The following is a 21,434-nucleotide window of genomic DNA, read 5'->3' on the forward strand; positions in this document are numbered from 1 at the left end:
TCACCAGAAAAGTCATACACTCTGAAATTTATAATGGTGAACACAAATTTTTCAAAGTTCTAATTATTTCTTTAAAACTTTCATTTTGGGCCGGGTGTGGTGGCTCATGCCTGTAGTCCCAGCACTTTGGGAGGCTGAGGCAGGTGGATCACGAGGTCAGGAGTATGAGACCAGCCTGACCAACATGGTGAAACCCCATCTCTACTAAAAATACAAAAATTAGCCAGGCGTGGTGGCACGCACCTGTAATCCCAGCCACTCAGGAGGCAGAGGCAGGAGAATAGCTTGAACACAGGAGGCAGAGGTTGCAGTGAGCAGAGATCATGCCACTGCACTCCAGCCTGGGCGACAGAGCAAGACTCTGTCTCAAAAAAAAAAAAAAAAAAAACAAAGAAACAAAACAAAACAAAAACAAACAACTTTCATTTTGGCTGGGTGCTATGGCTCACACTTGTAATCCTAGCACTTTAAGAAGCCGAGGCAGGTGGATCACCTGAGTTCAGGAGTTGGAGACCAACCTGGCCAACATGGCGAAAATCTGTCTCTACTGAAAATACAAAAATTACCTAAAAATACAAAAATTACCCGGGCATGGTGGCCTGCGCCTATAATCCCAGCTACTTGGGAGGCTCAGGCAGGAGAATCGCTTGAACCCCGGGGGCGAAGGTTGCAGTGAGCTGAGATCGCGCCACTGCACTCCAGCCTGGGTGAAAGAGTGAAATTCTGTCTAAAAAAAAAAAAACTTTCATTTTATCATTAGCAACGAATGCTGTTAGTTGTTGTCTTTGAAATTACAGGTGCACAGGCTCACTTTCTTCATTTTTGAGAAAATGTCTTTCAGGTACCCAAACCTGAATAACCATAGTTTGTCTGTGAATTGTTCTATATTGTACTGTTTCATCAAGGACTTTTTTTTTTGTTTTTTAAGATGGAGTCTTGTTCTGTCCCAGGCTGTGGTGCAGTGGTGCAGTCTTGGCTCACTGCAACCTCCACCTCCCGGGTTCAAGCTATTCTTCTGTCTCAGCCTCCTGAGTAGCTGGGATTACAGGCACGCGCCACCATGCCCAGCTAATTTTTGTATTTTTAGTAAAGACGGGGTTTCACCATGTTGGCCAGGCTGATCTCGAACTCCTGACCTCGTGATCCACCCGCCTTGGCCTCCCAAAGTGCTGGGATTACAGGTGTGAGCCACTGCGCCCGGCCTCTCAAGGACATTCTTAAATGAAACTAGCATTTGTTTTACTATGAGTGCTTGGTAGAGAGGAATACGATGATCTATTAGAGTACAGCAGTTTGGTGCCAGTGCTCTGATTTTTGCTAAGGCACCAGCAGTTTTTTCCACAATTGCTTTTGCACCATCAGTACAAATGTCCAACACTGTTAAAAAAGAAAAAGAAAAACAAACCCAGACAAATAGCATCTTAAAATTATGATGTAAGTTAGCTAGGCATGGTAGCTAACACCCGTAATCTCAGCACTTTGGGAGGCCAATGCGAGCAGATTGCTTCAGCTCAGGAGTTTGATACTAGCCTGGAGCCACATGGCAAACCCTGTCTCTACAAAACACACAAAAATTAGCCAGGCATGGTGGTGCACACCTGTAGTCCCAGCTACTCACAAAGCTGAGATGGGAGGACAGCTTAAGCCCAGGCGGCAGAGGTTGCGGTGAGCTGAGATCACACCACTGTACTCCAACCTGGGCAACAGGGCCAGAGCCTGTCTCAAAAAAAAAAAAAAAAAAAAAATGATGAAAATAGTTTCAACCCACAGACCCCCTGAAAGGGCTCAGAAGACCACACTGAGAACAAACTGAGTTTAATTGCTTATGAATAGGAGGTAGATGACATGAGAAATCCTCTGTAGAGAGAAAGCCAAGGGCATACCAGACTGAGGTGCTGTCCAAGGACCCGAAGAGTAGGAAAACACCAGGTGTTTAAAGAAATTGAAGGGTAGCTCAGCCTGTAACAGTAGATGAAAGACTTGTAGAAGGTAGCCAGTACTAAGGCAGCCAGCATCAGCACTTAAGTGCATGCTTGCTGTTGGATTCAGTCCTAACTCTGTCATAAGTTCTGTAACTTTGAGTAAGGTACCTAACTTCTTTCAGCTTCTGATTTCTTATCTGTGAAATAGGATTAAAATGCCTGCTTTGTAAGATTGTTGGGACTAAATGAGATAATATATGTTAAGTGCTCTTAGCCACAGTGTTAATTCAATAGCTATCATACATGACAGTTAGCAATTAGTAAAGTTTGAGGGTCAGAACTTAGAAGAAAGGCCTGTGATCTGAAGAGGGTAAGAAAGATGGATGAGTTTGGAAGTCTATTTAAGACTGAGTCCAGCTAAGTCACTAATTCTTCAGATATGTTAGCCAAAACTACAAAGATAAATAAAGGTTTCTTCGTTTGAGTTGTTTACAGTCTAGGTAGGAAATAAGACATATAGTTGTTATTCAATCATTAAGTGAACATTGATTGCCTATAATGTGACGCTTTGCCAAGGAGTTTGAACCTTATCATTGGAAGGTTTCAAGTAGAGGAAAAATATGGTAAGATCCAGTTTTAGAAAGATAAATGCCCGTGGCAGTACTGAGGAAGGAGAGACTTCAGGTGGCCAAAGAGGAGATTATGTTAGTAGCTCAAGTGAAAAAGAAAATAACTTTGAGTAAGGTATTGTAACTAAAGTAAAAAGGATTTGATTTGTGTGCTTTATATCTTATACCCTCGTAATACAGGCATAATAGTGTAATAGATGATTGCCTGGGTTCTTATCCCAGTGCCCTCACTTATCTTTGTGACCTTGGGCAAATTCTCTACCCTCCATTTGCCTCAGGTTTCCTATTTATAAAAGGCATTATTGTGGGGATTAGTGAGATAATATTTTACAAATTACTTAGAATAGTACTAAATGCTCAGTAATTGTTAGCTGTTACTAGTAATTTGGTGTGCATTTGAGTTTGAGTTGACCGGTGGGTGTGTTGGACAACAGCAAATGGATTGGGAGAAATTAAAGTGCAGAAGAGCAAGTGGGGAATTTCCTGGATTATCTCAGAACAGAAATACTCTGTTTTCGTTAGTTTTATGAGATTGTTGACTTTTTGGGTTGCCTGATTTCATCTCAGATGAGAGTGAACTTTGATAAACAAAATGATAGTGATCACATAGGTGTCATTTTCTCACTTTGCCCTGAAATTTTCCTGTTGTTGTATTATTAAGTTATTGGTAAAGGAGATTCTTGCTCCCAAGAACTTGGGTGGTGATGTGTTTTATTTTGTTTCTTATTGGTTGTAGATTCCTAATTCCTATACCAGGTGTTTGTCCCTGTTCAATTTTCTAGCTTATTTGAAATGATCACCTTTGCCTGGGTTATGTTAGAATATATGATGTCTAGGCAATTAGACTCACCACTAGCATGTTTATTCATTTTTCTCTAAATTTCTTGATATTCTAGTATTATCTTCTTTATTTGACCTAACTGAGAAATGAAAGTTGTTACATTAGGAGATTTTTTTTCAGATTACTGAAGCTTACTTTTTTCAGGTTTTTGAGTTTATTATGTACTTTTCTGCTATCTTACACAGACTATACTGACCTAATTAACTGGAATTATTTTAAGTCATCTTTAAGCAGTTTTAGTAAGCTCTTTAGGTTTAGTTAAGCAAATTTGAGGAATCTCCCTTCTCTAAAATGTTAATATACCTCAAAGATGTAAATTACATCTTTGTAGTTTTCAAAGATGTGTCGTCTCTTCTCATGCCTCTCTGCCAGGGCAAGTCTGTGAATGGACTTCAGAGGTTTGGTTAATGCTCTGCACTTCTACAAAAATCTATGTGCATGAGGATTAAAAGTTTTACCAGATTCTTGCTAAGTATTTGATGCAACATTTAGAAGTAAAGGATTAAAGTTTTCTCTATATATTGCTTTTCTTTCTGTGATTTTGGAGCTATAGGGCAGAAAGATTACAGTTACTGTGGTCAGGCAGTTAATTGGATATTTGTTGAGCTATGCTAAAGTATGGTGATGATGATGAATTTGTTACATACTTAACTGGTGCTCTTTTAACATGTGCTATCTCATTTGATCCTAACAGTAATCCTGTGAAGTAGGGACTGTTGCTGGCCCCACTTTACACATGAGAAAAATTGAGGCTTAGCGAAGTTACATGCGTTTTTTAAAGTCACAAAGTTAGGAAGTGTTTCAGTAGGGATTTGATTATAAGCAGTCTGACTTCATAGTTTCTGCCCTTCACCATTATGCTTCAAAAAACATGTGTTGTGCCAGTGTCATGGCCTGTTCAGTCAAATAACATTTAGCAATGTTTGGCTTAGATAATTTTTATGGTTTTTTTTTTTTTAGGATAATATTTTTTTTTTTTTTTTTAGTACCCAAACGAGCTCAGAAAGTTAATTTTTGGACCAAGGTCACAGCTAACAAATGGCAGAACATTTGAACTTGCCAAGGCAGTATGGCACATAGACTCATACACTACTCACCACAGATCCTTCAGTGCAATGACAATGACAACAAAGAAAGTTAATTTTTAAAAATGAGATCAAAGATTTTCTTATGTTTAAAAAAATTCTTATTATTTCCATTTTACTTGACCTAGCTTTCTATGACTTATTTTTACTAACTTATTTCTGTGTACAGGGAAGGTTTGGAAGAAAGTCTTTTGTCAGAAACTCATCCTATTATGGGTAGTTGCTTTTATAATGTTAGAATTAGTTGCTCTGTGTGTGCGTGTGTGTGCGCACGCATGGGAGTGTCTGTGTTTTGAAAGGACAAATTAAAAACTAATCAATAGAGCAAGTCTTTGAAATTCCTTAACCTACTTACGTCATTGACAGTAATGTCTGTGATGTTACCTGTCATGGAGGCTTGAGCTTGCAAGGCTAGCTTTCCAGAGGCGATTTATTTTCTGCTAAGTGATATGTTTGCAGTTTGAGCCACAGAGCAAAGCATGATGCTTAATTATCACTACATGGGCCAATGGCCATACCGAAGATATATCTCTTGATCCAGTTTTCTTACTTAAGCATATAACTTTTTTTTTTTTTTTTTTTTTTTGCGGTGGAGCCTCTCTCTGTCAACCACTCTGGAGTGCAGTGGCACGATCTTGGCTCATTGCAACCTCCGCCTCCTGGGTTCAAGCAGTTTTCCTGCCTAAGCCTCCCAAGTAGCTGGGACTACAGGCACTGTCTTCTAAGACCTAAATGGAAAAGAAAAAAATTTAGCAGAGCTTCATCAGATTTGCTTTTTTCTTGATTATTTATAATATAGTTACACAAAGCAGATGTATACAGTGGACTTGCAGTGGTGTCTATTAGCATTAGGGTAGCTGCTGCATACTTTTAAAAATCACCAATATTCAGCCTCTTTGGCCTTCTTGTTTTTTTTTTTTTTTTTTTTTTTTGAGACAGGGTCTTGCTCTGTCACCCAGGCTGGAGTGCAGTGGCATGATCTCGGCTCACTGCAACCTCTGCCTCCCAGGTTCAAACAATTCTCACGCCTCAGCCTCCCAAAGTGCTAGGATTACAGGCATGAGCCACTGCTCCCGGCATTCAGTCTCTTTGACTTTTTGTGTGCTTCCAAGTAAATTTTCCCCCTTCCTAAGATACCATAATTTGCCATATCTCCATATCTGGATATCCTGATACCAGTTAATGCATTTTCTTTGTTCCATGGGGCTTTTTGCATTTATACCTTTTTTATTTTTATTTTCTTTTTTTTTTAAGAGATGGGGTCTTACTCTGTCGCCCAAGCTCACAGTAGTCTCTACTGCCCTGGCTCAAATGATTCTCCCAACTCAGCCTCCCAAAGTAGCTGGGACCAGAGGCGCACACCACCGTGCCCAGCTAATTTTTTTATTATTTGTAGCAACAAGGTGTTGCTATATTGTCCAGGCTGGTCACAAACTGGTCTTCACTTTTAAATAGGCTTCCTGAGGACAAAGATCTCAGTGTGTTCATCTGATGTCTTCAGAGTCTGGGACTTATTTAATGCCTATTAGGTGTTGAATCCATATATAAATGTGTTAGTAACTGGCTTTCAAGACTGTGTTCTCTTAATACAAATATCTGGATCAAGAATGTAGAAAGTTACTTTCCAAAATGAGAAAATAAGCCCTTTTGTTAATTTTTGAACCTAATTTTTAAAGACTGCATTCAATTTTTGTGTATGGAATGTCTTAGCCAGAGGTTCTCAAACTTGGGGATGCATCAGCATCATTTTAGAGAGCTTGCTGGGCTGGGCATGGAGAAGGCTCACAATTATAATCTTAGCACTTTAGGAGGCTGAGGTGGGCGGATCACCTGAGGTCAGATGACCTCAGCCTGGCCAACATGCCCAAACCCCACCTCTACTAAAAATACAAGAATTAGCTGGGCGTGGTGGCACACGCCTCTCGTCCCAGCTACTCGGGAGGCTGAGGTGGGAGGATTACTTGAACCCAGGAGGCAGAGGTTACAGTGAGCTGAGACCGCGCCACTGCACTCCAGCCTGGGTAACAGAGCGAGATTGTCTTACAAACACACACACACACACAGAGATTGCTGGACCGTGCCACTAGAGTTTTATTGAATGAGTCTAAGAATGTGCATTTCTGAGAAGTTCCCAGGGTCTGCAGGTACTCTTTGAGAACCCTTCTCTAGTCAGTATTTCCCATTTGGCAGGAAATACCACTAGGTGGCACCAGAACACTTCTTATGAAGTAGCTCTTGGCTTTTTGAACAGTGTATATTGATTGCACAGTTTAGGATTATATAAAAGATACAATCACTAAATTACTGGAATTTGAAGCCTGAATTACTTCATGTATATAAAAAGTAAAAATGTGTTGATTCTATTAAACCAGAGAACTAAAGGACTATTAAGGTTACATTTTGAAATTAACTCTTCCAGGAATGAGGACTATACTTCTCACCTTTGCTGCTCTCATTTTCAGTTGTGTGGGTCAATCAGTTTCATTTACCAGTGATTGATGCAGATCCTTTCACAAAATAAAAATAAACATTTCATATGGATCAAAAGTATAAGTAGTATTTATTCTAAGTTAATGGATCTTGATTTTGTTTTCGATTTACACTTAAAAACCACTTTTAAAAGACTTATACATATTGTGTGCATAAATTTCTTGTAATTTTGTCCTTCTTCCAGTGGCCCAGTTTGGGGCAGTTTTAGAATGTTAGAAAGGGTGAAATGTGCGTTCCTATTGGCTTCCTTAGTTAGAAAGTTGAGTAGTTTCCTTTTTAAGAGCTATTGAGAGGAAAGCTTTGGCTGCTGTTCACCTCACCTCACCTCCTGTTACCGTGGAATCTCACTCCATAAATTTCCAATCATTCCAACACCTCCAGATTTTCTTTCTTCCATCGACTGTAACAACCTGAAAGTTGGCATGGTTTCTCCACATGATGACGTGTGTGGAAATAATTACTTGCTGTGTTCCCCTGTTTGCTAAGCTCTCCCATTCACATTAGGATGTCACTTTGTGAAACAGTAAATGAGTCACTTTTTAGTTTTTAAAACAGTGTGTATAGTATCTGAATACCATCTGGGTTTTTCTAGAATCCTGAGAATTATTCTATTAATTCTGCTTTTTTATCTTTGGAGCTGAAGCTTGGTTTAGGTTTCAGTGACCTAACAGGGTTTGAAAATGGCCACCACAGAAAAAACTGAATTGGAGTCACTCAATTAGACTAGCACCTTATTATGTATCTTTGATCATTGGAAGTAATTGAGACTAGTTTAATGCTAAGCAAATATGACAGCTTATGGAAGAAGTAGATAGAACAGACTTTAGGATTATTTTTGAGACATCAGATTCCTTTTTAAAAGATACAAAATTTGATGTCTTCTAGTAAGCAGAAAGGAGCTTTTTGTAGATTGGCAATTAACATAACTAAACCAACTTGATTATTCTAGTGAGGATTATTTTATTATCCAGATCTATTTTTTCTCCCTTTTCTTTCTGTACTTTATAAATGCAATTATTTGTTATATATAAATGTAAAGCATTATTTATATATAGCAGTACTGTCCAGTTAAACTATAGTGTTAGCCACATGTGTAATTTAAAATTTTCTGCTGTCCTTATTACAAAAAGTAAGAAGAAAGAGGAAAAATTACCTTTAGAAATTTTTATTTAAACAAATATGTCTAAAATATTTTAACATATAATCAATATGAAAGTTACTAATATTATTTTGACTTTTTTGATGCTAAAATTAGAATCTTATAGTACATGTCAATCTGGACTAGCCATATTTCATGTATTTAGTAGCCACATTTGAAAAATGGGTACTGTATTAGATAACAGCACATGTGTAGGTTATTTCATTTGTCGGTGACTATGTCACAGAAGGGTAAGAAATCGTAAGGATATTTAAATCAACTCATTATGTAACATTTTAGAAGTTTTGGAGAGTATTCAAATCAAACCAGTTGGTAAAAATGAGTTATTATCTGTTGATTTCTTTTGTATCTGTCACTTTTCTACCCTAGGTGTGATTGGTATTTTAATGCATAAAATACCAATTTTAAAAATAGTTTAGTCAGCCTAAAATGACTTACTTCTGAGGCTCCTGCTAATATTTGCTTCTGTTTGAAATGTCATGATAATTTGAATCCACATCTACAATACTTTCATATTTTGTGGCTGATGTGGTAAATTAGTTTCTTATGGTATTGGGCAAGCCAGAAGTTAAGCCTGTTAACTTCAGCAGCCAGAATACTGTACTCTAGTTGCTATAAACAATTAGGCCTGTCAGCAATTGACCTTGGAAATGCTAATTTGCTTGTCCCTGGGTGCTGCCTCAGGCACTGGCTTTCTCTCTGTGGGTGGGAGTTATGAACCTAGTTTGGAGGAGAACTTGAGGCATTTGGGGCAAGCTCCAAACAGATGTGCTTCTTGCTTCATTTTTGCATGTGACCAAGTTGCAAGAGGCACATTCCTTGCATGAATTTCTTTGAAGGCCTTGTAGAATCAGACATGTATGCCCAGACTAAAGTTGAGAGGAAGCTTTATTACCATTGAATTTACCCTTCCCTCTTCATTCTACTACACATCTGCCATAAAGAAGGTTGATTAAAAAATGCTACACAGTGATTTTCATCACTATTTCATTTTATTTCTTAAACTTATTGAAAAAGGACTTGGAAGGCATCTTTTATTAACTCTTTTGATTTTGTGTTTATTATTACTATTATAGTAGAGCCAGGAGAAAGTAGCCTGAATAAATGAGGAGAAAGAGATGTTAGTTGGAAAAGCTGTAGATACATGGTGAGAGGTTATGGGTAGTGTGCTCAGTAGATGAAGGAGGGAAAGAGAGAATATTTATAAAAGTCAGAGTTACTGTCTTTTTAAACTAGTGGTGGCAGCAGTGGCAGTTTTTATTCCAAGACAAAGATTTGTGCTTCCTCTTCTTTTGGGCAGGTAATTTTGTCCCTTTATTGTACAATACTGATCCAAACATTTATTTGAGGTTGGTTGATTGCCACTGTTCTTCAGTAATTGTTAGCATTTTATGTTGATCAGTCACCAATTATTATTGGCTCATGTCCTCAACAGGCTAATAATTTCATTAGCAGATAAGGCAAATAGGTATACTTGCAAAGAGCAGGAGAACTACATGGTAGTAAGTGATGTATGCCAAATGAGGAGACTGTGAGTCTGTATGTCTCAATCAAGAATCTGTGAATGAGTTTTGACATGTTATGACCTAGCCGCCTGATTCCGTATCCCATAGGCATACATCTTTTGTAGACTCTATTTAATAGGCAACTTAATAGTAGCCAACTCGTGATGCTTTTTGTGTACCTGACATGTTATAAATGCCTTATGTGTATTTATTCATTAATCCTTATAAAAATACTGTCAAGTAGGTATCATTACTATTATATATATGAGTAAACTGAGCCTTGAGGTTGACCAAGGACTATATACTGTGTCTCTGAAGGAGTGGTTTTTGTTTTTTAACCACAATAATGGATTTCAGATTGGAAATATACATTTTAATTATTTACTTCTTGCATATTCTCACCCATCATCCTTTGTAACCCTAACCCCTTCCCAATTGCAGTAAGCTCTGAAATGAGTTCTCTTACTTACTCATTGTTGACCTAGGCCTGTGCTCGGTGTAGATAGCTCTTTTGCAGAGCTCTGACACCATTATGCCTGAAGATGAGGTCTTCATTAAAACCATTTATACAGTCCATTCTATGCTAACTCTAATGATTGACTTAGAAGGTTCTCCAGCTGAGAAAAAAAAAAAAAAAGCTGCCTATTATCTGAAATGTACTATGCTAGAAATACAAAGATATGAAGATACTTCAACAAATCTGTAGATCCTCACTAGGACTATAAGTCTTGATTACCATGAATTGACTTCTTGGATCATCCTTGTTTGATTGTTTCTCTAGCCATAACCAAAGCATCTGGCATTTGCTTCCTGAAAAATGGTAGTTATTACCTTCTACAACTATTTTAAACCCTTGAGCATAACTTACAGAAGGTACCTGATGTCACTGGCTACATCCCGTTATACTCTATATACTCTAGTCATGGAGCCTGGGTGTAAGTGCCGTCAACATATACTCTTTCAGCCTCTTGCCTCTGCTCACATGACTTCCTCTCCCTAGAATGCCCTTTCTCTGTTGAGTGCTTTGGGGGCACCAATTCATCTTGCAAGGATAAACTTAAGTATCATCTTTTTTCTGCAGACATTCTTCTCCCACCCAAACCAAATTGATCTCTTCTTGGGTTCCTCTGTGTTTGTTGTACATTCATCCATCTAAACTATAGAGCACTTCTTTGCGCTCAGTCGTATTTCAACTATATACTATATACTATCTGTATTTTAACCTTATACCTTAGCATAAGGTATTCTCACCACTAGATACAGCAGTTTGAAAAGACCAGTTAATAATATCCTGTTTCCCAGCCAAGTTGGGGCCTTGTGTTCCAGTCTCTGTTGCCCTACTCAACTCTGCCATTTTCACTCAAAAGCAGCCGTAAACAACATATAAACAAATGGTTGTGATTTGACCAGTAGTGGGCTGCACTTTACTCGTCCCTGGTCTAGAGAAGAGTCATTCTTTGATAGTTTTGTCTCATGTCTTTAAAAGCTAAGAATGGGTTAAAATTTCATAAAATCAAAATATAAAGTGATACCTGAAAAGGGATTATAGGGAAGATAGCAGAAATGGTTCTTGCAAATATTTTTTTTTCTGGCCAACTCGTTAAATGACTGGTAGGAAATAATTTTTACAAAGACTACAGTATAAGCCTTGACAACTTCTATATCATGGGTTACTGAAGAATCTTACCTATAAAGTTGTCCTGGACTCAGGTGTGTTTATAATAAAGTTTATGTTTTAATTTCCTCCTTTCCAAAAGCCCTTTACATTTTCCGAAGTTAGTTCCACAATATTTACTAAGCATCTACTCTCTGAAATTTAAAAATATGGAGATATCACTAAACAAATTTATAGATCTTATTGCAGTTATTTTTTCTCTTAACAATCCTATGAAAATGAAGGAGACACTTGAAAGAGCTAAAGCTCGAAGGGTTAAGTGACTTATCTGAAGTCACAAAGTTTGAGATGCTACTTACATCCAGAATATCTTCTGCAATGCTAACCCACATGTGTACATGTGCACACAGACACAAACACACACACACAAGTGTGCATCTTGAGTACATCATGTCCTGTGCCAGTCCTATTTGCCTTTATATGTAGAGCTATTAACTTTGGAACATTAAGTAAAGAATCCCTCATTATAGGATGCAATTTTGCTGTAATGAAATTCATTTCAGCAGATAATTTAGTGTTTAATCACCTTAAATTCTTCTTAATAGTATTTCACCTTGTTTTTTAAAAAAATTCCTCTCAGTCACTCCCTCTAAATTTCGTTAGCCTTTTTATTCTTTTATTTCGTGACTTTTAAAAAATAACAACTTTATTGAGGTATGATTCACCCATTTTAAATGTACAATTTTGTGGTTTTTAGAATATTCAGATATACATAACCATCACCACAGCCGATTTTAGGACATTTTCATCACTTCAAAAAAAGAAACCCTGTATCCTTTAGCTATTGCCTTCCTATTTTCCCATTCTCACTATTCCTAAGGAGCCACTATTCTACTTTCTGTCTCTGTAGATTTTTCTATTCCCAGCATCTCATATAAACAGAGTAATGTGATATGTGGTCTTTTGTGACTGGCTGTTTTCTTAGCATAAGGTTTTCAAAGTTCATCCATGTTGCATGTATCAGTCAGTAAGTACTTTATTCCTTTTTATAGCTGAATAGTATTTCACTGTACTTCTGTTAAATTTATTCATAAACATTTTATTCTTTTTGATGCTATTATAAATGGAATTGTTTTCCTAATTTCACTTTTAGATTGTTTTTCGCAAGTGTATAAAAATGCAATTGATTCTTGTATATTGATATGCTTGCATGAAACTTTGAAACTTTGCTGAACTCATTTATTTGTTCTCTTATTTTAATTTTCTAAAGTGGATTCCTCAGGATATCTTTCTCTCTCTCTCTCTCTCTCTTTCTCTCTGTCTCTCTCTTGTCTCACACTGTTGCTCAGGCTGAAATTCAGTGGGGTGATCAACAGCTCACTGCAACCTCAACCTTCTAGGCTCAAGCAATCCTCCCACCTCAGTCTCCTGAGTAGCTGGGACTACAGGCTTGCACCACCACACCTGGCTAATTTTTGTATTTTGTAGAGACAGGTCTTGCTATGTTCAATAGGCTGTTCATGAACTCCTGGGCTCAAGCGATCCTCCTGCCTTGGCCTCCCAAAGTACTGGGATTATAGGTGTGAGCCACTGCACCCAGCCTCCTCAGGATTTTGTTGTTGTTGTTCTTATTGTTGTTTTTTGAGACAGAGTCTTACTCTGTTGCCCAGCCTGGGGTGCAGTGTTGTGATCTCAGCTCACTGCAGCCTCTACCTCCCGGGTTCAAACAGTCTGCCTCAGCCTTCTGAGTAGCTGGTACTATAGGTGCCCACCATCACGCCTGACTAATTTTTATATTTTTAGTAGAGATGGGGTTTCACTATGTTGGCCAGGCTGATCTGGAACTCCTGACCTCAAGTGAACCACCCGCCTCAGCCTCCCAAAATGCTGGGACTACAGGCATGAGCCCAGCTAGGATTTTCTGCATACAAGATCATGTCATCTGTGAATGGAGATAGTTTTATTTTTTTCCTTTCCAATCTGGATGCCCTTTTTTTCTTCTTCTTGCATAATTATCCTGGATAGAACCTACAGTACAATGTTAAGTGAAAGTGTCAAGAGCATACATCCTTGTTACCGATCTTAGGGCAGCAGCATCTTTCATTATTAAGTATAATGTTAGCTGGAGAGCTCCCTTCCTCCTGCAGTGGCCTTCTAACGCTCTTTATTGAGAAAGCTTCACATCATGCTGACTGTAAGAGAAAATGCTTCAAGCAGTTCCATCTATTATCACAGAGCGGGTATTGAAGGGTGAATTTTGAGCTGAGAGGCAATTAATTGATAATTGGCACAGAACATGAATAAGCAAGTGGAATAAAACTGTGAAGGTGCTATGATAGAAACCTATTTGCAGGAAACAGTGAAGGCACCATGGAGTTAGTGGTCACTTCTAGCGGAGGACCTTTATAGAAATTCTGTACTGGAAATGAGTACATTAATGATAAGTAGGCATTCCCTAGAGAGTGGGAGAGGGCATTTCTGAGGGTGGCAAAGATGAGAAGAGCTGTGAGCAGCTTGGTGTCAAGATCTGTGAAAGCTAACAGGTTAGTCTGCCACAGTGTGCAGGATACTGGCAGAAGGTAAGAGCTTATGAGTCAGAGACAAAGGTCTTTATCACCTGTTGCACATCAAACAGTGTGAGTATCATAGTTCACCTTGTTGTCCCCTGTCCAAAGTCCTGCATTGGTAAGGAAGGGCCCAGGGTGATGCTGCGGAGGGTTTGTGTCACAGCTGAGGAATGTGGGGCTTCAGGGACCCGGATTTTTGTAATGGGCAGTAAACTTGCCTGACATTTGCCATGGAGGGAGACATCATCTTATTATACTGCCCTCTGATGTAGAAGGAGGCACAACCTCAATCTTCCAGGGTTTTGTTCATTATACAAACATCCTTGAAAACTATAAAAGAGCAGTTAGTCATCTGGGCATAGTGGCTCACACCTGTAATTCCAACACTTTGGGAGGCCATGGCGGGTAGATCACTTGAGGTCAGGAGTTCGAGACCAGCTTGGCCAACATGGTGAAAACTCCATCTCTTCTGAAAATACAAAAATTAACTGGGCATGGTGGTGGGTGCCTACTCAGGAGGCTGAGGCAGGAGAATCACTTCAACCCAGAGGCGGAGGTGAGCCGAGATTGCACCACTGCACTCCAGCCTGGGTGACGAGACTCTGTTTCAAAGAAAAAAAAGTGGGGGCGACCGTTATTATCTTTGCTTGCAAGATGTGAGGAGATGTGTGAAACCATGAAGAATAGTGTCCCAGCACCTGGCAGATCCAGGGAACTGCATGTTAACTTCAACTTGGGCCTTTCCAAGAATTTTACCGCCATATATTATAGCTTCAGCACTTACTACCTCAAGAAGATGTAGTACCTTTCTTGATGCACAGAAGTCCTATTTGCTGCTGGGTTCCTTCTTTCACTTTTTGGCAAAGAGGGCATCATAGTACTTCTGTTGGCTAGGCAGAATAACCTCGAGCTTTCAGAAACAATTTTGGAATCAGGTCACTAGATTCAAACTCAGTTCTGGCAATTATTAGCATTGTGTAAGTTTTGGTTCTGTCATTTGCAAAATGGGGATAATATTGTAAAATAGCAGGTAACATCTAGTAAGTATTTAACTTTGTACCCACACACATCTCCCTTATTCTCACCTTATTTAGGGTTGATGTGAGAATTAAATACTGTATATAAAATGCTTTTCACTTGGCACACAGCATTCTCATTTTATCAGTCAGTTATTTTGTTTTGCTTATAATTATTTGGGTCTTTTGCAGGTGAGAGAGGTGGATGCTTTGGAGCTTTTGGCTCAGAATTGATAGTGTACATAATATAGGCAACCATGAGTTAAAATGCAAGTTCTGCTATCTACTAGCTCTGTGAGTTTGAACCAATTGCTTCACTTCTTTAGTGTTCTTTTCCATGCATCAAAAATATGGACATTATCTCCTTTTCGTGGTTCCTGGTTTGATGAAACAGTTGCATGCTTTGCTGTCCAAGATTTACTTCTCACCTTGGTTGGTCAGCCTGTAAATGCTTTCTTTGGTTATAAAGGGAATTAGTGGAAAAGTAATTTAAAGTGTATGTCTTACAGTTAGGATGGGGAATGGCGCTGAGATTGTGTGCTGAGGTCGGGGGAGTCCATGATAGTGAGGACCATGTGTGTTTCTGTGTGGGGGGAGATTGTCTTCTTAATAGGAAAAAATGACGTTTATATATATGGTTTAAGAAACAGAAGTATGTTCTAGTTTTAGAAAAATTAGTATGGGATATCATATCAAGCAAAAAAAGATGAGTGCTCCTGTGGGATAGACTAAAATAGACGTTTAAACTAGTTAACAAAGAAAGATTATGTAATGTGTTACATAGAAGATGCAGTTTTTGTTAGTTCTGTCTCTCTTCTCCTGGAATGGAGCCTTCCAGAGTTCTTGGGTCATTCTGGAGTTTGTTGAGCATTACGCTGTATCTGCCTTATCTTTGTTTTCTCAGTGGTAAGCTTATAAGGAGTTTGGAGTCTTGGCTGAAACTTAATAATACAGGTTGAGTGTTCCTTATTTGAAATGTTTGGGACCAGAAGTGTTTCAGATTTCAGATTTTGGAATATTTACATATATATATAATGAGATATCTTGGGGATGGGACCCAAGTCTAAACATGAAATTGACTTATGTTTCATACACACATAGCCTGAAGGTAATTTTATACAACATTTTAAGTATTTTGTGCATGAAAAAGAGGTTTGTGTTAAGTACTTATGTGTGGAATTTTCCACTTGTGGTGTCATGTCAGCGCTCAAAAAAGCTTTGGATTTTGGAGCATTGCAGATTTTGGATTTTTGGATTGGGGATACTCATCTTTATTAGAAATACAGCATTGACTAAAATAGACATGGCCATTGTGCTCCGAGCAGAAGCTGGAGAGACTAGGAGAGGGCCAGACTAGTGGTAGTAGGCTCTTGTAAGTCAACTTAAGAAGCTCAGACTTTAGGGCAATGGGAAGGTATTAAAGAGTTTCAAGACAGGAATTGGATAATTTTATCTTGCATTGTTCTCTGGCCATAATGTGGGAAATGACTTCCTAGTAATGTGCCTGGAGGTGGGCCTAACAGTTGGGAGGTTGTTGTAGTAGTTCCCATGTATGAGGTAATAGTGACTTGAACTAGCAAGGTGGTAAGGGATTGATGAGAAGTAGATCAATTTATAAAAAACAAAGGAGGAGTAATTGATGAAACTTGATGGTTTATTGAGTATGGAAATTGAGGAAAAGGAAGAAGTCAATGGTGATACTCAAATTTCTGACATAAACATCTATGTTAGTGGAGACCCCATTTTCTAAGGTGGTGTGATGCTTTGCTATTGCTGTTGGAGCAAAGTACCACAAACTTAGTGGCTTAAAACAGCACAAATCTCAAGTCTGAAGTGAATCTTACTGGGCTAAAAGCAAAGTGTGGCAGGGCTATGTGCCTTTCTGGAGGCTCCAGGGGAAAATCATTGTCTTGCCTTTTCCACCTTCTAGAGGCAGTGCAGATTCCTTGGCTTGTAGCCATCTTCCGTCTTCAAACCTGGCAATGGCCCATTAAGTCTTTCTCATCCTGCATCACTATGACATTGACTAACCTGCTTTTCTCTTTCATTAATAACGGGCTTTATGATTACATTAGGTCCACCCAGATAAGCCTGTATTCTCTCCCCACTGCAAAGTCAGCTGATTAACAATCTTATTTCCATCTATAATCTTAATCCTCCCTTTCCATGTAACATAACATAATTGTGGCACTGGGGGATTATTAGAGGGCCATTAATCTCCTCACAGCAGATGAGAACACGTTTTAGAGAGGAAATGAATTTAATTTTAGAGATGTATCCAAGTGGGGATAACAAATAAACAGCTGGATTTTGAGCTTGGGATGAAGATAGAGGTTTGACAAAAGCCTATACGTGAGACTCGAAGCCATAGAATGAATGTTTATTTCTTAGACAGGGAGGGAATATGTGAAATGACAAGAGAGCCTGGGCCAGTGTCCTTTGGGTTTGGGTAAAGTTGCAGGTAGTGAGATTGAGAAGGAGCCACTGGAGGGTAGGAGGAAATCTAGAGGAATTCAGTTTTAAGGAAGTTGGTAATGACCTTTGTAGACTATTCTATGTTTGGCCTGAAAGGATGCTTAAACATCTTTTTAAACCTATTGCTATTACAGATTAGGAAATTGAGGCCCAGAGAGATGAAGACACTTGTCTAAGATTATATAACTAGTTAATAGAAGTGCTTCTTCATTCCTACTTCAGTTTATTTGCCACCCTGCAACTCGGGTCCATTAAATCTTTTCATTTTGAAGATAGTGTTAGGAAAAGATTTGGCTGTGTGTGTGTGTGTTTCACATACACTCAGTGTGCTCTGAACACTGAGAGCAAATTGCTGGAATAATGTCTGACTGGTGCCTTATTTACATGCAAGTTAAAAATTGTTTATACTAAATAATAGAATTAATAATTACTTTTTAAATCATGTAAACTTTTCTAAATACAACTTCATCTCTTTTCACAGTTTCTTTCACCTCATTTTGCAGTCTTTCTCTATCCTTTTTATTTTTTCAATAAGTTTTTTATTTTCGAATGATGTTAGATTTGCAAAAGTTGTAGATAGTGGAGTTCCCATATACCCTCACACAGTTCCCTCAGCTGTTAAGAAGATCTTACACCTCCATGGTACATTTGTCAAAACTAAGAAACAACTCTGATACATTCCTATTGACTAAACTAAATCGTAAGCTCCAGACTTTATTTGGATTTCAGTGATATCCTTTTAAAGAACATTGTCTGGGATCCAATCCAGGATATCACATTGCATTTAATCATTATCTTCGTAGACGCTTCTTAGTTCGTTTCACTTTTTCTTTCTTATAATCCTGATAGTTTTGAGGAATCCTGCTTAGATGTTTTGTAGAATGTCTCTCAGTGGGAGTTTGTCTGATGCCTTATTATGATTCGACTTGCGTTACAGGTTTTTGGGAAGAAGAGCACAGAGGTCAAGGGCCCTTCTTATCACATCGTATCAAAGCTAGTGCAAGTCATCAACATGACCAGTAATGTCAGTCTTGATCAACTGGCCCTAGTAGCGTTGGTCAGATTTCTTTACTGGAAAGGTACTTTTTTCTTTCTTTTCCCTCTACACACTGTTTTTTGGAAGCAAGTAACTTGCTGTATCCACATTCAAGGGGACAAATTAAACTCTGCCTCCTGGAGGAGTAATTATCTCTGTAAATTATTCAGAATTCTGAAAAGAGTTTTATTTTCTCTGCCTCTGCCCCTGCCTTAGGATCAGCTATTTTCCCAAGGGCCCTGGTTCTTTTTGATTGGAAAGGGGCATTGAGAAACCAAGATCTGGGCTCTAGATGTGCTTGCAGCTACCAGAAAGTGACTGCCTCTAAGCCCTTTCAGCAGACAGAGCTAGGAAATATGTGTATGTAGGCTAATGTATGTGTACATACATATCTGTCACTTGTAGATGTATTCATCTGTATCTATATTAAGGTGAACATGTGTTTACACCATTATCTTCAGCTCTGATCTAGTGCTACGTGGGTAAATTCTCTTCTTTTTCCCTGCCGATTTGTAATTTCCTTCCCAACATTAAGAAACCGGACTCCCACCATCCACCATACATTTGCTTCTGTGTGTGCCTCCAGTATACATGTAAAGCATTTTCAGAATTATTAACCTGTACTCCTGTGACAAACAAGTTCATCAGCTAGCTTAGGGTTTATGGACAGTTCTTTTGCCTTTAGTGTTAAGGTTTTCAGTCAGAACACCATTTCCAAGGTTACTTAGGTCATTTCCCTTTGTCTCCCACTCCCTTCAGTGACATTTGTCATACATTTGCAATACAGTTACATTGTTTTGTCATAGTCTGGATTCTATTACAGGATCCCCTCATTCATGATTGTTGCGTTGTGGTAGTTTATTATTATTATTTTTTGGATACATTATAATTATTTGTGAGTGAAATTTGCATGGGTCTTGACATACTGTAATCTCTTTTTGAAAATATGTAGGTACTTGGAAAATATACGCAGTGAAGACATACTAGAATGTTTGCTGGCAGCAGTGTAAGGCTAAGACCAGAGCGGTGAATGAAGCTGCCGTCGGATTTATAGGTCAGCAATCAGGGTTAAAGATGTTCTGCTTTCTGAAGTCAGAATTCACTCATATATAACAAACTTTCAGTAGGCAAGAGACTAAAGATGCTTGGGTTTAGAGAATGAGGCAGATCTCAAATATAAGGCCAAGAGTTGAATTACATCATTACATCAGGATATAGATATTGGAACTTATGCACACCTTACCCAGCCAACTGGTGCAACACCATGGTAGCTTTGCATTGAGTTCTAACATGGAAAAAAAATGCTTAGAGATTGTAAGTACTTGAGAGGAGAAATTATGTCTCTTTGAAACCCCTACAGAATTGTTTCTTAAACTGCAGTCTTAGAGGCACCTGCAATATGTATTTTAAAAATGCAAAATTGGAGCTTCTGAAAGCAGAGCTCAGAAATCTGCATTTTAAACAAGCATCCCAAGTAATTCTGATGCATTGTGAAGTTTGAGAGCCCTATCCCCTCACTTTGAATGGTGAGGTGCCTTGCACAAGTAGCTGCACCCTGTGTGTTTACTAAATTGAATTGCAGATAAGTAAAAGTTCTTAAGTTACAGAATTCAAATCTGGGCAGCCTGTCTCCAGAGTCTATGTTAACAACATTGTAAAAGCTTTGCTTTGGAGGATTCATGTCATGCATCCCTATAGTTTGTCAGGTAAATTAAGCCAAGAAATAATTGCCATTTTGGTGTTTCAGCAACTAAAAATATATGTGTATTCATTTTCTTCTTTTTATGGGGGGTTGGTGGGTACAGGATCTTGCTCTGTTGCCCAGGCTGGAGTACAGTGACGCAATCATAGCTCACTATAAACTGCAACTCCTGGGCTCAAGCCATTCTTCCACCTCAGCTTCCTGAGTAGCTGGGACTATAAGCGTACACCATTACACCTGGATAATTTTTCAAAAAATGTTTTGTACAGACACTGTCTCACTATATTGGCCAGCCTTAAGCAATTCTCCTACTTCTTTGGCCTCCCCAAGTGTTGGGATTACAGGCATGAGCCCCTGTGCCCGACCTGTTCATATTCTTCTGTGTTCAGCTCTCTAGGAAGCAGTGTGATAGCAATGTTCTTGAATCCTAAGAAGAGGCATGTATCTTAAGACAATTTTTAAATTAAAAAAAAATTTTTTTTTTTTTTTTGAGACAGGATCTCACTTTGTTGCCCAGGCTGGAGTATACTAGTGTAGTCTCAGCTCACTGCAACGTCCACCTCCTCAGGCTTAAGCAATCCTCCCACCTCAGCCTCCCAAGTAGCTGGGACTACAGATACACGCCACCACACTTGGGTCATTCTTTGTATTTTTAGTAGAGATGGAGTTTTGCCATGTGGCCTAGGCTGGTCTTGAACTGCTGACCTCAAGTGATCCATCTCGGCCTCCCAAAGTGCTGGGATTATAGGCGTGAGCCACCCGCACCCAGCCCAATTTTTAAATTGTTAAAAACGGGTACAATACTTAAGAAATAATTTGGCAATGTCATATGAATGTAAAAGTACAGTAACACAGAGCATGAGATAAGACTATAGGTTTATAGACCCTTAGGTCTGAGATGCACTTTATAGGTCATCTAATCCAACTCTCTTAAAAATAAGGAAACTGAGCACTAGTAAGATTAAGTTATTAACTCAAAGTCTCAGAGCAAATTGACAGTTTCAGACATCCTGATTCAATCCAATATAATTTCCACTTTCATTCTGCTTCTATCTTCAGTGTCTCTATGAAACGATTAAAAAATTTATTAATTAGATTTTAAAAATCCATTTTAAATTAAAAACTGTAGATGTTCACTAGAGGATGACAATTTGTAGCTGAAATTAGAAGCAAATCTAGTAAATTTGGAAGGAATATTCAGTGCAGTTGCAAAAAATAGATGTGAGTAAATGACTAGGATATTTAAGTAGAAGTTTGTTTTAAAACAAACATTTCTATGGAATGCTTTATTTTGGGATCTTACATCCAGTTTTGGTTTTCTAGCTTAATGAAAGACTAAAATAATCCAGGGGTGTAAAATGGGAAAACAGCTGGTTGAGTTCTACATTTGTT

At 38.5% G+C, this 21,434-nt stretch overlaps 1 protein-coding gene and 1 long non-coding RNA gene across 5 annotated transcripts in view; one reads left to right on the top strand and one right to left on the bottom strand.

Annotated features, from left to right (window-relative positions):
* The window catches only part of NSMCE2 (NSE2 (MMS21) homolog, SMC5-SMC6 complex SUMO ligase), a 268,737-nt gene that overhangs the window by 14,675 nt on the left and 232,628 nt on the right, over positions 1–21,434 (top strand). The window lies entirely within an intron of this gene.
* The window catches only part of LOC113224885, a 33,246-nt gene continuing 18,341 nt past the window's right edge, over positions 6,530–21,434 (bottom strand). Inside the window, exon 3 of the long non-coding RNA XR_003309509.2 lies at positions 6,530–6,984. This is a non-coding gene — a long non-coding RNA (uncharacterized LOC113224885). The remainder of the gene's footprint in view (positions 6,985–21,434) is intronic.

Source organism: Piliocolobus tephrosceles, chromosome 7 (genome assembly GCF_002776525.5).
Source record: "Piliocolobus tephrosceles isolate RC106 chromosome 7, ASM277652v3, whole genome shotgun sequence".
Lineage (NCBI taxonomy): Eukaryota > Metazoa > Chordata > Mammalia > Primates > Cercopithecidae > Piliocolobus > Piliocolobus tephrosceles.